The sequence below is a fragment of the Balaenoptera ricei genome, chromosome 14 (genome assembly GCF_028023285.1).
Source record: "Balaenoptera ricei isolate mBalRic1 chromosome 14, mBalRic1.hap2, whole genome shotgun sequence".
Classification (NCBI taxonomy): Eukaryota; Metazoa; Chordata; class Mammalia; order Artiodactyla; family Balaenopteridae; genus Balaenoptera; species Balaenoptera ricei.
In genome coordinates this window covers 70650135-70664130 of record NC_082652.1, presented here as the reverse complement: position 1 = coordinate 70664130, position 13996 = coordinate 70650135, and the positions used below count along the sequence as shown (strand labels likewise).

At 44.5% G+C, this 13996-nt stretch overlaps 1 protein-coding gene across 3 annotated transcripts in view; it reads right to left on the bottom strand.

Moving 5' to 3' along the window:
- The window catches only part of MAPK4 (mitogen-activated protein kinase 4), a 178826-nt gene extending 165875 nt beyond the window's left edge, over window positions 1-12951 (bottom strand). Inside the window, exon 1 of one of the 3 annotated variants that reach the window (XM_059894558.1) lies at window positions 12826-12951. The gene's annotated coding sequence lies outside the window, so the exon portion shown is untranslated. Of the gene's footprint in view, window positions 1-12288; window positions 12454-12547; window positions 12610-12825 lie in introns of those variants that run through there. The other 2 variants (XM_059894559.1, XM_059894557.1) reach the window with 2 other exon arrangements.
- Window positions 12952-13996: the final 1045 nt, after the last annotated feature.

Genomic DNA, 13996 nt, shown 5'->3' with positions numbered 1-13996 from the left:
TAAAAATGAAATAGTATGGAAAGGTATAAAATAAAAAATCCTTTCCCTCGTCTCAGTAACCAGTTACTTCTTACTTTACCACTACTCACAATGTCTTATGTGTCCTTCCAGAAACAAAGCTTATAGTTACCCCATAATCACAACTGTATGTGTATATGTTCCTGTATCTACCCCCAGTGTCTACAGCTATACCCCTCCTTTTCTAGGTATCCATTACTGAAGAGGAAAGATCTTATTTCAAATAATCTCAGTTTAAGGCAATATAGTTTTAGATTACTGAAATCTGACGTTGCTTCTAGTGGTGATAATTAAATAATAATGTTCTTATTATTTCTTACCAATAGGAAAGGTGGAACAGAAGACAAGAAGGTTATTTAATACATTATGGAAGCCAAATCCTCAATTCAGGAGTGCAAAGCAAAAACACTGTATTGTTTGTTGGTGAAATAAAAAGAAAAGTCAGCTGTTAAATATAGATAAATCTATAGATAAATCTTTGGTTCTGGGGATCTGCTTCTGAATAAACTGAAGAGAGAAGTCAAAGGATTTTTTTTACCTCCTCTTGTTCCATAAATGTATTTCAGGTTCACTTTCAAAGACTGCTCATAAAAAAGGGGTTTACAGGATTAACAAACTCACTGAATAACTCTTGAAGAATGAAAGCATGCACAAAAATTTAGAAATGAGATATCAAGTTTGTAACTAAAATACTTTCATAAACTAAGAGCATTTTCCTATTGGACTCATATTCCCTATCATCCTTCATCTGGAGACCTAACAAAATTAATAAGGACCTAAGCCTTTTATTTGTCTTTAGTCTCCATTCAGCTCAAGAAAATGGTAAAGTATAGGAAAATGACAGTTATTCAGGTCACGACATGCCCAGAACTATTTACCAGACGTATTCTCACTCACAATGTAAAAAAAACTGTCTCTCTCCTTACTCTGTATATCCTAAAGTTCTCCCTGTCATTTTGATGGCCCATATTTCACTGGCTTTATTACAGCAGCAGCAGATGGGTGGGTTGTTATAGTAATTGATCAAGACATTTTTCATTGTCTCTCCTCAGATCTGGAAAGTTCAAAGAGTCACTGTGGTTACTCCATTGTTATATAGTTCTCACCTCCTCTTCTAAGTGGTTTACTGCAATCACCTTCCTTATCCTCCTCCTACAAATAAAATCATTTCAGATTTCTGAATTTCTCTCTCCCTTTTATTTCTGTTGGAAGAGCTACCATACTTTACAGTTGCGAGTCTTCTAAAAAGTTCTGACTATTTGGTGAAAAGTGCCATTGCCACCACATCCTGAATGCAATGCCCTGGTCTCTATGACAAGTACAGAAATTGCTCAGCTAACCTTGTCTGAACTCCCTGTGGTTCTCACACATGTTAGTGAAATCACAGCATATTATCTCTTATTAGCAGACAAAATGGTCTCACAATGGCTGGGAAAAACCTCAAATTCAAATCAATGGAAAATTTGATGATAGAAATATAGAAAATGGCCTTGATGTCAAAATAATTATGCCTCTTTAGAAAAACCAGCTTAAGAGCCTAACTTATGGATAAATAGAGGAATTTGGCTTGTACCTAAAGTGAATCACACTGGAGGAATTAATTTACTTCCTTTCAGGCTGAAGAGTTTTCAGACATCATGGTTCATAAATTCTTATGGCTGGTGGGGCTTTCTAGTAATTTTGCCTCCAAAAATAATCATGGAAAGGTACATTTTCTGGGAGAATAGAAAATTTGCTTCTTCAAAATTAAGTCATTAATCATTTCTTCCAAAGGTATCAGTCACAAACTAGAATCACCTGGGAGTGGAATGACAGATTTGTTCCTTTAAGGACAATTATTAAAACCTAATTGGAGGATTTCCATTTCTAGCAATAGATGGACTAAGTTATATGTAGTCTTTCCTATGTGTGAAATATCGTAAAATTAAATAAAAATAAAAATAAGATGGATAAATCATCATGGAATACATAAAAGGTATGAGGTGGTCTCCAAAAAGTTGGTGGGGATATCCCTCCCAAACAAGCCCTTTCTAGAGAGAGAGATCCTTGCTACCATACCTTCCTTCACTTTACCCAGTGGCTACACTCCTGAAGGGTGATAGTGGATCTGCAGTTCCCTGGGCAGATAGCAATTTTCTGAGAGGACAGCTCTGAGGTTTCCAGGGAGAAAATAAAAATAAGAGCCCCAAATAAAAATAAGGGCCCCCCCCACCAAAAAAAAAAATCCAATGGAGGCTCTGGTAAGGTGGGAGGGAGGGCTTCCCGCCATTCTGTGCCCCTTTGCCCAACCTTTTCAAACTCAACACTCAACCTTTTTCTCATTGTAAATTTCTCTGGCTTCATGAAAGCTGGTGGGAAAACATCTATGAGAGTTGGAACAAGGTAGGGGGAAAATACATTTGGCTGCTGATTTTGAGAACACATAGGTAAGCATATGTCTTTGAAAAGCCAGAAAGGAATCTTCTTTTGAAAAATAAGATTTAAGAAGAGTCCCCTGGAAAGGCCACCCTGAGGCTTGTGGACACAATAGTTTAGTCTCCACAAGGAATAGCCTCGGCCATGGGTGAGAAATTCAGCTCTCCCAGTGGAAATTTCGGGGGCCCACAATGAATGGAAGAAATCTTACCTAGCTAAAATATGGTCTACTTTTCTTTACTTCTCAACGGTTGCTGGAATAAAGAGCACCTTGCTCCCTCATCAGGTTCCTTGGTCCTAAATCCCCATCTTTCTGCAGGACAGCACAGATGAGAAGGAAGAGACCAGATGGAGACGGATGATGGATGGGGCTCCAGATACCACTCCTGCAACTGCTCTCTCTGCTACGTCACCCGCCTTATTAGGAAAAACCTGAGGAATTAGTCTCTTTTATATAGGGAAATATATCTATATTTAGCTGTGTCCAGTTTGTAGAAATGTATTCATCCCAACTTCCACTTTCCAGCTGCAACCCGGATGACATATGAGGAGTGGAGGGAGAAAGTTCTCTAGTCATGAGCTGGCAAAGAGCTGCTGGTATTTCACGCTCTTCTGTCGGGCTCTAAGATAGATCAGATTCACTACTGCCTCCTTCCGGCAGTGATAAACTGCATAATTAGAACCAACCTTCCCAGCAAACACAACAAAGAAACCCAGATGAAATATTTTTAAAACTTCTTCCTAAAAGCACCAAAGAGCTTATGAGGGAGGGGGATTCAGGCTTAAGATCTGGGAGAAGATCCCTAGATGTGGCCCTAGGTCTTAGGAGCCACGCTTACCCAGTTGGGGGGAATCTGTCAACCAGGAAGAGAAAGTTGGGAAGCTGAGTAGCACTTTGCACAGCCTGACGGGGTCAGGGACCCAAGGCATCCCTAAGGTTAAAGCCTGGTAAGCCACTTCACACCTGTGGTTGGGACCTCAAAGAGCTAGGCCCTGTTTTTAGTAAGAGAAAACAAAAAATAAACTAGTCTGGCTTCCTGTCATCTGGATGGGCTAGAAAATCTCAAGTGCTCAAATTGATCTGGGATTGCTGGTATCCAAAAGGCCCACAGAGGCTATTTAAGAGGCTCTCTAGAACTCTTGTCATGTTTATCATCCTTCAAAGCCTCAAATTATTTCATCAACCTTCAGTATTGCTAATTGTATTATGCACTATTTTTTTTAGGTACGAGCCAATTAAAAGAGAAAAATGCTACCAACTATAAGTGTACGTCTCGATCAATTGTAAACCATATCTGAACTTCAGAGATTAAAATGTGAAAAAATGTATTTCTTAACTGATGAGACATGGCATTTATACAAATTTTTTTTCAAAACAATATCTAACACACATTCAAAGACAACAAGGCACACGAGGACATATGATGACATAAATATGAACCAACATGAGAATCTGGACAAACAACAAACAGAAGAAACAGACACATCCCAGATGGAAAAATTATCAGATACAGAATGTAAGACAACTATAGTTGCTATGCTTATGGAGATAGAAGTTGGGCTTAAAAATTTCAGAACAAGGAACCAGGACTATATAAAGTAACATTAAAGATTTGAAAAAGAGCTAAAAATTCTAGAACTGAAATTCAGTAACTGAAATTAAGAAAGAAACAGATGGATTTAACTGCAGATTACATACAGTTGAAGAGACATGGTGGGACTTAGAAGATAGGTCAGAAAAACGACCAGATGTAGCTAGGAGATATAAAAAGGATGGAAAAACAGAAGAGAGGCTAAGAGATATAAAAGTTAGCAATAAGTTTAAGGTAGCAAAATTACCTTATACCCCAAAGTTCTCCCAGTAACAGGCAATAGAGTTCAGAGGAAGTTGCTAATTTTCCTAAGCCCAGCTCCCTCGAAGACCAACTATACAACTGAGGCAGGTCACTGTAGCAAAGATCCAGAGGTAGTACGACAGCGGTTAAAAGTTGCAATATTGTGATTTATAAGAAATATGTATTTGGCCATTCAGATGAACAAAATATGTTTCTCATATATATGGTCTTCACATCACAGCTCCCAAAACCCTTGGAATTTCCTAAGCAATAAGTGCAATGGCAATATCTTTTGTTATAACATTTGGTCTCTCGTCCTCAGTTCCTGAAATTGCTCTAGAGCCGAAACGGTGAAATGGGTGTCTTGGTATCCATAACAAGCCCCACTCCACCACACCTAGGTTTATATTAATGAAGTGGCTTTTGTAAAGTACATAGGGATGGGGGTTGGTTGCCAGGGGAACCAACCATGGAAAGAGGGATGGAACTTTCAGTTCCACCCCCTGATTTCCAGGTTGGGGCAAGGAGCTGGAGGTTGAATCAATTGCCAATGGCCAATGATTTGATCAATCATGCCTTTGTAATGAAGCCTCCATAAAAATCCAAAAGAAGGGGTTCAGAGAGCTTCCAGGTTGGAGAAAAAGAACACTTCCACATGCCACCATGCTGGGCCCCAAACTCCACGAGGACAGAACTTCCTTTGTTCGGGTCCTCACCCTGGGTATCTCTACATCTGACTATTGACTTGTATCTTTTAATATCCTTTGTCATAAACCAGCAATCTAGTGAGTAAATGGGTTTTCCTGAGTCTGTGACCACTCCAGCAAATTAATTGAACTCAAGGAGGGAGTCATGATTTATAGCCAGTTGGACAGAAGCACAGGTGACAACCCAGCTTGCGACTGGAACTGGAGGACAGCCTTGTGGTTCTGAGCCCTTAACCTGTGGGATCTGACTCTATCTCAGGTACAGAGTGTCAGAATTGGGTTGAATCGTAGGACACCCAGCTGGTGTCACAGAGAATTGCTCGGATGTGTGGGGAAAACCCCACATACACTGGAACTGGTGATCAGAACCCTTTTAAAAGTATATGTGACTATGGTTATTTTACCTTTCTGTGCTTCACTCTCCTCATATAGTAAAACAGTACCCACTTCACAAGGTAAGGATTGAGAATTAATGCCTGGGAAGCACTGAATAAGTACTCACTGTATGCTGCCTGGTACCAAGGGGATGGAGCTCCCCGTCCACCCGAGCTCGCTTCAGGAACGGAACAGGCAGCTCCATCACTGCGACAAAAAGAGCTCAGCCTGAAACACAGACCTTGAAGTATTGGAATTGTGGAACAGTAGGGTTAGATGGAACTCTTCATAAAATATCCATGTGGGGGAGGGAGGGTAAATAGATAATTAACAAAAAATACAAACAGGGTAACAATCCTACAGAGAAATGTTTAGCCATGTTGGTAACCAAAATGAAAACAACCATGACATATTTTCTATCTTAAATAAATAATTAAAAAAATAAAAGACCCTATGTTGTCAATGATGTGGTGAAATCATTTCCAGTTCTAGAAAGCGATTTATTAACATGGTGCTTTCCACACTTGGTAGAGTAATTTCACTATCTGGGAATGTTTACTAAGAAAACAATCCGAATTGTAGAAGAGTATAGGCACAAAACTACGCACTGCAATGACACAGTAGTCAGAAATTGGGAGCAAATAATGTCCACTAGTAACAAAATATTGTGATAAGTTAACAGGCTTCCAAAGTACTGAATTATGTAGTCATTAAAAATTATGTTTACAAAGAGTTTGTAATAACATGGAAATTGTTTGTTATAATATTAGCTGAAAAAAGCAAGATAAAAAGTTAAAATTATATGTACAGTATGATCTGAATTGTGTTTTAAAATGAGCTGAGACAAAAACACTAAAAATAAACATAGCACAATATGATCAGATCAGTCACAGGTAGAATGATTATTTTCATTCATCTTGCTATTTTCCATAATGAATCTGTATTACTTTCCCAAATAGGGAAATAAATGTTTCATTCTAACTATTTACTGTAAAAACAATATAAAAGAACATTAAAGGAAGTTAAAATAATTTTTTCAAAATTTTTATTGAGATATAACTGACATATTACATTATATTAGTTTCAGGTAAAAAACAATGATTCTATATTTGTATGTATATCGCAAAATGATCACCACAGTAAGTCATCGCCATACATAGTTACAATTTTCTTCTTGTGATGAGAACTTTTAAGATCTACTCTCTTAGCAACTTTCAAATATACAATACAGTATTGGTAACTATAGTCACTGTGCTGTACATAGAAAGTTTTATAAAATAATCTCATGCCACTAATCTAACTGTCCCAGTTTTCCCTCAGTGCTACCTGTATGCACACACACCTTGGGCATAGATGTAATCAGTCTGAATCAATGATTAGTTCTATCAGGATTAGATGACCTGGAAAGGAGACAAGTTATCAAACTCTTTTTCCTCCTGGCTCTTCCTCCACCAATATTCACCTGGAAAGATGGAAAGGTACCCCGGTGGCATGAGTATCAAAGGGAACAGGACAAACTCCGGACTCCGAGCCCAGCCTCAGCACTGACCTCTGTGCAAACCACCTAACTTCTCTCAGCCTCAGTTTCCCCATTTACACAATGGGGCAAGGAGAGCTGGTCACTGATTCCCAAGATCCCTTGCAGGTCTAAGCTCTGTGATGACATGTAGATTTGATCCCAAATCTCCAAATTGATCTTGACTCTTGAAAAGTTTTATAAAAATCAAATCACTCTAAAGACAAATGGAAAACTACTAATTTTTTAAAGAATCCCTCCTACAGCAAATTTTCCAATAGAGAGTCTTTATTTTTGTTAAATCTAGACAATGGCATATTGGCCGATCAGTTTCACGCACAGCAGGCACATTTAGATACTAATCATAGCACCTTCTCTTCCTCCTTGAAAATAGGTCCATTTAGACTAAGGAAAAAGATTGTGAATGAATGAAAAGTCTGAAATATAGAGGCCTTTTGTTTGGTTGTTTCATTATTTTAGGTTTTTGAGTACTTGAGTTAGTTGCCCACCCTGCCCGCAAAAGGTAATTTCCTATCTGGCCTGTTTCAATGAAAGGAAAAGTCTCACCCCACGCTTGGGTATTCCAAAATAGAAGTTTGAATCAGTGAAATCTGTAAACTTTTCCAATACCATTACAGTGACTTGAAAAAGAGTTTCACTCGCTTTTGGAAGCAATAACTTGGGCACTAGGCCAACATCACTCTTACAAGGTTCATTAAGTTACTTCCATCCACTAGAAGAACTCAAGGATCCTGCTGCTAAACTTGAACTAACCATGCCCCTTGTTCCATCCTGCGAAGAAGGTGATGATGCTGGCGCTATGAAAGTTCTACTTCTGAAGGCAGATATTAACAGAAGTACCAGCTACCCTGTATTTAACGATTCTATTTTGATCCCTGCGCTCTACTGAAGTCAAGTCTTTGAGAAGCTTCTCTCAGCTCTTGCCAGTCATGGGTAGAAGAAAGCCTCCACTTTCCCATTCCTGCAGCCACAGCTGTGCTGTCACTCCTCAAAACGATGCCCAGAGGCAGCTTCACCTGAAGCAAGTGAAACTGAAACCTCAGAACCCCTCCCAACGCTGGGGAGGGGCTCTAGCAACCACACGTTCACCTGGTTATTTTGTCTTTTTCTTAAAGAGGACTCCTCAGAACCGGATCCTGGCCTACTTCCCTCCCCCACTGCTGCGCAGTGGGCTGGCCATGACCCTGTGGGTAATCCTGGTTGCCAATGGTGGTCCTACTACCTGCATTCCTAGTATATAAATCAAACACATGCTAGGGGATGAATTTGAGAGGTTTGTTTTTTTTTGGGGGGGGGGGGTTTGTGGTGGTGATTGTTGTTTTGCCTCCAAAGATTGACTTATTGTGATGACCAGATTAGGATATGTGTCCTGACAAAGGATGTTTATTCTGATTTATGAAATTATTCATACGGAAATTCCACAATGTATAGTACACACTTACCAAGTCACCTGTCTTGCCAACCAAGTTACATCAGAGAAGCCCTCTCCCAGAAAAGTGGGAATGGTTACACAGCACGATACAGAGCAACCAGAACCCCTCAGAACAGCTGTTCACAATCAGGGGTGACTCTGCTCCCCAGCGGACATCTGGCAATAACTGGGGGCACTTCTCATTGTCACAACTTGGGGAGGGGGTGTGGGGTGCTACTGGCATCTAGTGGGTAGAGGCCAGGGCTGCTGCTAAACATTCTACAATGCACAGGTCAGCTCCCCACGACGAAGAATTATCCAGCCCACAACACCAAGAGTGCCCCAGGTTGAGAATCCCAGCCTTAAAATAATGGCACCTGTAGGGAAGAAAGCAAGGATTCCGTCTAGAAAATGATTAATGTTTAAAGAACAGAGCGAGTGAAGGCCAGGTTGACAGGGAGCTCAGGCAGAGCTGCTCTCTGACCTCAACCACCATGCTACGGTAAGAAGCAATGAAGGCTCCAGACTTTTATGGATTGTGGCACTGCAGAGACCCTTGTCAAGAGGGCCTAACGTGAGGAGGTGGTAGCATAATTTCAGGAGCACCAAGAAAGGCGCTTCGCCTACCCAGGTACCTCCAATACCCACTTGTCTATGCTTGAAATCTTCTCATGGTGGACAAAGCCTTCCCTTCCATAATGAGGCTTAAAGTGCAAGGACCCCTGGAAGAGAGAACAGTGACCTACATTCATATTCAATAGAAAGTGACTGATGACAGATTGGTTTTGCCCCTCGTTTTTATACAGTGAAAGGCTTTGGGCAGCTGAAAGTGGTGGAGAGGAAGAGAGGCCAGGCCCTGACGAGGTAGGGAAAGGGGGAAGGAATGGGCAATCCAGGGCTCTGGAATAAACGTCACCTACTCTACAGACTATGTAGGATCCTGTAGGCAGGGAAGGATGCAGGGAAAAAAACCAAAGTCACATTCTTGGCCCTGAAGAAGATTACAATACAGTTCAGCTCAGGTGAAAAAACTCTAGGAACGTTTCAAAGAATGGTAGGGATACGGTGCTATCCCTGCAGCTGGAACAGGAGACAAGGGTCCTCACCAGCTGTGGGAATCACAGTGAACCCCAGACTGTGCTGGGTGAAGCCCCTACCTGACACCTAGCAAAGTCGTGGACACAGAGTTAAATGCTCGGGCAGTGCTTCTTTGTTGAATGAATGGAAACTCTTCCAGATGAATAGCTATCAAATTCCTAAAGTGTTCTAAAGATGGTTTGTTTTCCATCACACTTTCTCTTACAACCTTTCCCTCAATTTGGGAGGGAGGTCTTTGTTCGTCTTCTTTTCCTATCTGAATCCTGTTCCATCTTGCAAGGCCACTTTATGTTTTCTCTGTACATTCCTGATTTTGGCCTTTTTTTCCTCCCTCTTCTTATACGTACAGGGCCTCCAAGTCATTCATCTAGTGCTTACCATATTTCCTAGGTATCTTTCATAATGGGGCTACTTCCAGAAAAGACTTGAGGGGAGCTTTCAGGTTCGTAACAAAAAAAATAACACAGTGCAGAATTTAAAAGAAAAAAAAAATTTAAGGGAGATCAGAAATAAATTGGGAAGAAAAAGATCGTTGTACCAAGAAGCTAGGATAAAGCACTTACTAGGAATTGATGGAGGCCAAGTTAAAAAGATAACCATACTAGACATAGAGCAAGTTCTCGCCGTCTGATGAAAGGAAAGGCACAATTCCATGAGGACAGAATTTTGTTTTCGACATTCAATTCTGGGAGGAATTTGCTCCTGGCTTTTCATGTATGCTGCCCAAGCAGTCAGTTTACGGGTTTATCTGAAGAACTCCTACTAGACTACAATCCTACCAACTAGACTACATTTCCTTGATAACAGCCTATATATAACACCTATTTGTCAAGAGGCTGAGGACTCATGGTTTTCTTGCCAATCTGGATATTCCAGCATGTCTCAGGATCCCAGGAGTATCAGAGTAATAGAGTCATCTAATCTCTTAGTAGGTAGGACCCTCAGACCATTTGATTTTTGCCTGTAGGTCCCCAGACACCACAATGATGGGATTTTAAAGCCACTCTCAACCCAGTCACCAGTTTGGAGCTAGCGGCTGGCAGGTCCATGCGGGCCCTATCTTCATGCCCCCAACCCCCCCCCCACCCCGCCCTCCTGGTTTAATTGATTGTCTTTTGTCTGTCTTTCTGTCCCTACCACAGACTCTCCACCCTTTGAGTGTCAAGGCTTTGCCTCATTAACCTTTGATTCCCTGCGATAACTAGCATGGTGCTTTGCACAAAGAAACTGCTTCCCTTTTTTTTTTTCAATGTGAGGAAACTGAACTGGAAAGAGGTCCCAGAGTAGCCTTTTCATTATTCTGCCCTGCTCCCCTGTGAGAAACCCTCAAGCTGTAGTGTAGAAGACCAGCTCTTCCTAAACCACACAACAAGCTGTCTGGAAAGGTTAAAGTGCAGGTTACTAAAGGAATTGAAGGGTTCGAAGACATATTCTGGCTTCCTTGCCTCCATATCCCCTCTCTCAAAAGATACACTGGGCAAACCTTCAGAAAAAAAGCGGGGAAAAAAACCCAGCTTGTACTCAGTAGATGCTCAGTAAATATCTATTAAAATAAGGTCAGAGCACAGGTACCTTGAACACTGTAAGTACTCAATAAAAATCCTCTAAACTGAAAAGTTTGTAACACATCTGTTTTGCACAGGGTAGGTGCTCCATAAATATCTTTTAAATTAAGATAATCGTAGGGTTGCTGCCTTGCACATAGTAGGCCCCTATAAATGGCTATTAAATTGAATAGAAGCAGACACTCACTCCTTAGAGAACCTGGGCAGAGGTGACATTAATCAAGTCCCAGGCACAGATCCATGAATGGAAATGCGCGTCTCGAGGTAGCGTTTTCGAGAGTGCTGGAGAGGCGCGTGACGGCGCGCGGCCGCGGCGGACACCCCGCTCTTTAGCAAGCAGCGGACCCGCTGCCAGATCCCGAGCATTGATTAGCTATCGGAATATCTTCCCCACCCAGGGGCGGGAAACAGCCGCCGCCTCCAATTGTCACTTTGGGGTTGCACCTGGAGCTTCCGCCAGGGTCCCCTTCCCGGGGAATCCGCCCGCCCCGGCTTCTCCCCGGATTCCGGAGAGTTACGGGCAGAACAAAAGCAAAAAAGCCAGCCGGGCTTCCGATTGCTTTTCTGATGGAGAGCAGCCGGGGAAGAGGCTGGGGGAGCCCGCCCGGGACCGCGCTGTGATGTCAAACCCGATTCTCCGCCCGTAGCCGCCCGCTCTCCCCGCAGATTCGGGTTTGAGGTTACCCAGCGGGAGAAGCGGCGGAGCTCCCTCCCTCCCCGCTCTCTCGGGCTCCCCGAGCCTCCTCCCTGGGGCCGCGAAGGGGCAGAGTGTGAGCCTCGGTGGGGTGGGGCGTAGGGGGCGCTATATTAACCCTTGAAAAAGACGGGAAGGAGGCTGGAGGGGAGGATGCTAGAGGACTGGGGCAGACCCCATCACCGACATCCGAATCTGAACTGGCAGTGCGAACAGCCCCTCGGCGCCCCAAAACGCACCAAACTGTCCTTGGGGATGGGGTTCCCTCGCGGCGTCCGGTCCCTGTAGCCTCTTCCCCTACACCTCCCGCCCCGGGGGAGCCCAGCGGTAACATTCACATCCAAATCGCCGATCCAGGGTCTACACAGGCGCGCGCAGTCGGCGGAGCAAGGGGTCACAGAGGGCGGCCGAGTCGATCCCACGGGAGACGTCCCACCGCTCGGAAACTCGCTAGTGTGAAATTTGCTGGGGGTTTTGTTTAGGATTTTTTTTTTTTTTTAAGGTGAAATGGGGCTGCAGAGAGAGAGAGGAAGTATCATTTCTTCCTTTCTCTCCAGCTTCTCCGGAGCCCGTGAAACTCCGAGAGGAGCAGGCAGCCGGGAGAAGAAAGAAAGCAAAGGGGGAGCCACTTACCCAAAGCAGAGCCCGAGAGCGCGGCGGCCCGGGAGCGAGCGGCGCCTTTGTCTGCGGTCGCGGCGCCGGCGCGCTCGGCTCGGCCGGTCCCAGCCCCGGCGCGCTGCAAGCTCCGGCGGGCGCCGGGACAGCCCGGCTCGCGGCTCCTGCTCCGGCTCCGGCTGCGGCTCCGGCCCCAACCCGCGCCCGCACCGCCCAGTGCTCGCCGCTGAGGCTCCGCCCCGAGCCGGGCCCCGCCCCCGGCCCGCCGGGCCCCCACCTGCTGCGGCGGCGGGCGCGGGGGAGCCCGGCCTTTGGCGGCAGGGGTGGGGCTGCCTCCCCCGCGCGCCCCGCTTCCTTCTCCTGCAGCCCCGGGGCCGCTCGGCCGCGCTGTTCCGGAGTCGAGCGCGTGCAGTGTAGACGGGCCTTCTCCGTCCCAGCCCCCTCGGAGGCAACCTCACCTGGGGTGCCGGGCGCCCGCGTTTTCTGAGTCTAGCCCAGGTCCCGGGGTAGCCTGGCCTTCCAGCCTGGGCGCAGGCTCCCAGAGTCCTCCCTCACCTTTGAAGCTCGTCCTCACTCCTGCCCACGGGAGGGGACCCTTCAGGCTCTGCCCGGGAGGGATGGGGCGGCGGGAAGCGGAGTGCTCCTGCGCCCCGGCCGAAACCCCGGCCTCTGCCGGGTCCGCCCCGCTCTGCTGCAGCGGCCGGAGGCGGGGACGCCAGGGAGGAGAAGTGGCCGGCGGGGACCGGGTGGCGCGGGAGGGGGGAACTGCCGAAGGTCGAGGGGGCGCAGAGCGCACGTGCACGGGTGCAGAGCCTGGCGCCCGGGGTGTGAATCTGTGCTCATTTGCACGGCCGAGATAAAACTAACAGAAGGGAAGCAACACTTAGGAAGCCAGAGAAAAGGAAAGCAGAAGCCACTAGACCCATAACACTCACTGGTAATAATTAGTGTTTAGGTGATGCCTTCTGGCAAATCCAAAGTCGTCCACACCGATTAGGGGCGTCACTTAATGCGTGCACCGCAGTGGAAAGGTTGAGAGCCGATTTTCTAGGCAGAGAAAAATATAACCTAAATATTGTATAATGAGGTCACTAGTGGCTTTAGCTGCCCGTGAGCCCTCCCTTCTCCCAACTCCCAAAGCATTCAGTGCGAGAACTCCACTTTGACACTTCGTAGGGTCTGCTATGTACTCTGGTTATTTCTGCTTCACACCCACCTCTACTTCCAGGGCCTCATACAATTCCAGGTTTGTAATAGTCACTGAATAACTGTTGAAAGAATTAATGTGTGAATCATATAACTGTGCTCATTGTAACGTGGGCAAAAACATAAAAATTTTCAGTTGTGGGATCATATTGGAAAGTGCATTAAGTGGTTAGAACAGTGATGTGAAGGGTAATAAATGGTAGCTGTGATTATTGTGTAGATACAATTGGTATTAATTATATGTATGTAGGTAATAGGTTTAGGATTAGATGCTAAATTAGAGACAGCAGTAATCTGGACCTTCATTAACATCAGGATAAGGAGAGAGTGTGTAACAAGCAGATGTGTGTACATCAGTGGTAAGACATTCCAATGTATCTTCCCCAAGGAGAACATTTTAACATTTTGCTTCTTTAATGTTCATTACAAATAAGTATTATCAACTGAGTGGGTATGCATAAGTATGAAATGTTCTTGTGTTGATTTATTCATTTTTATAACATGTTTCCTAGGAAGGAAG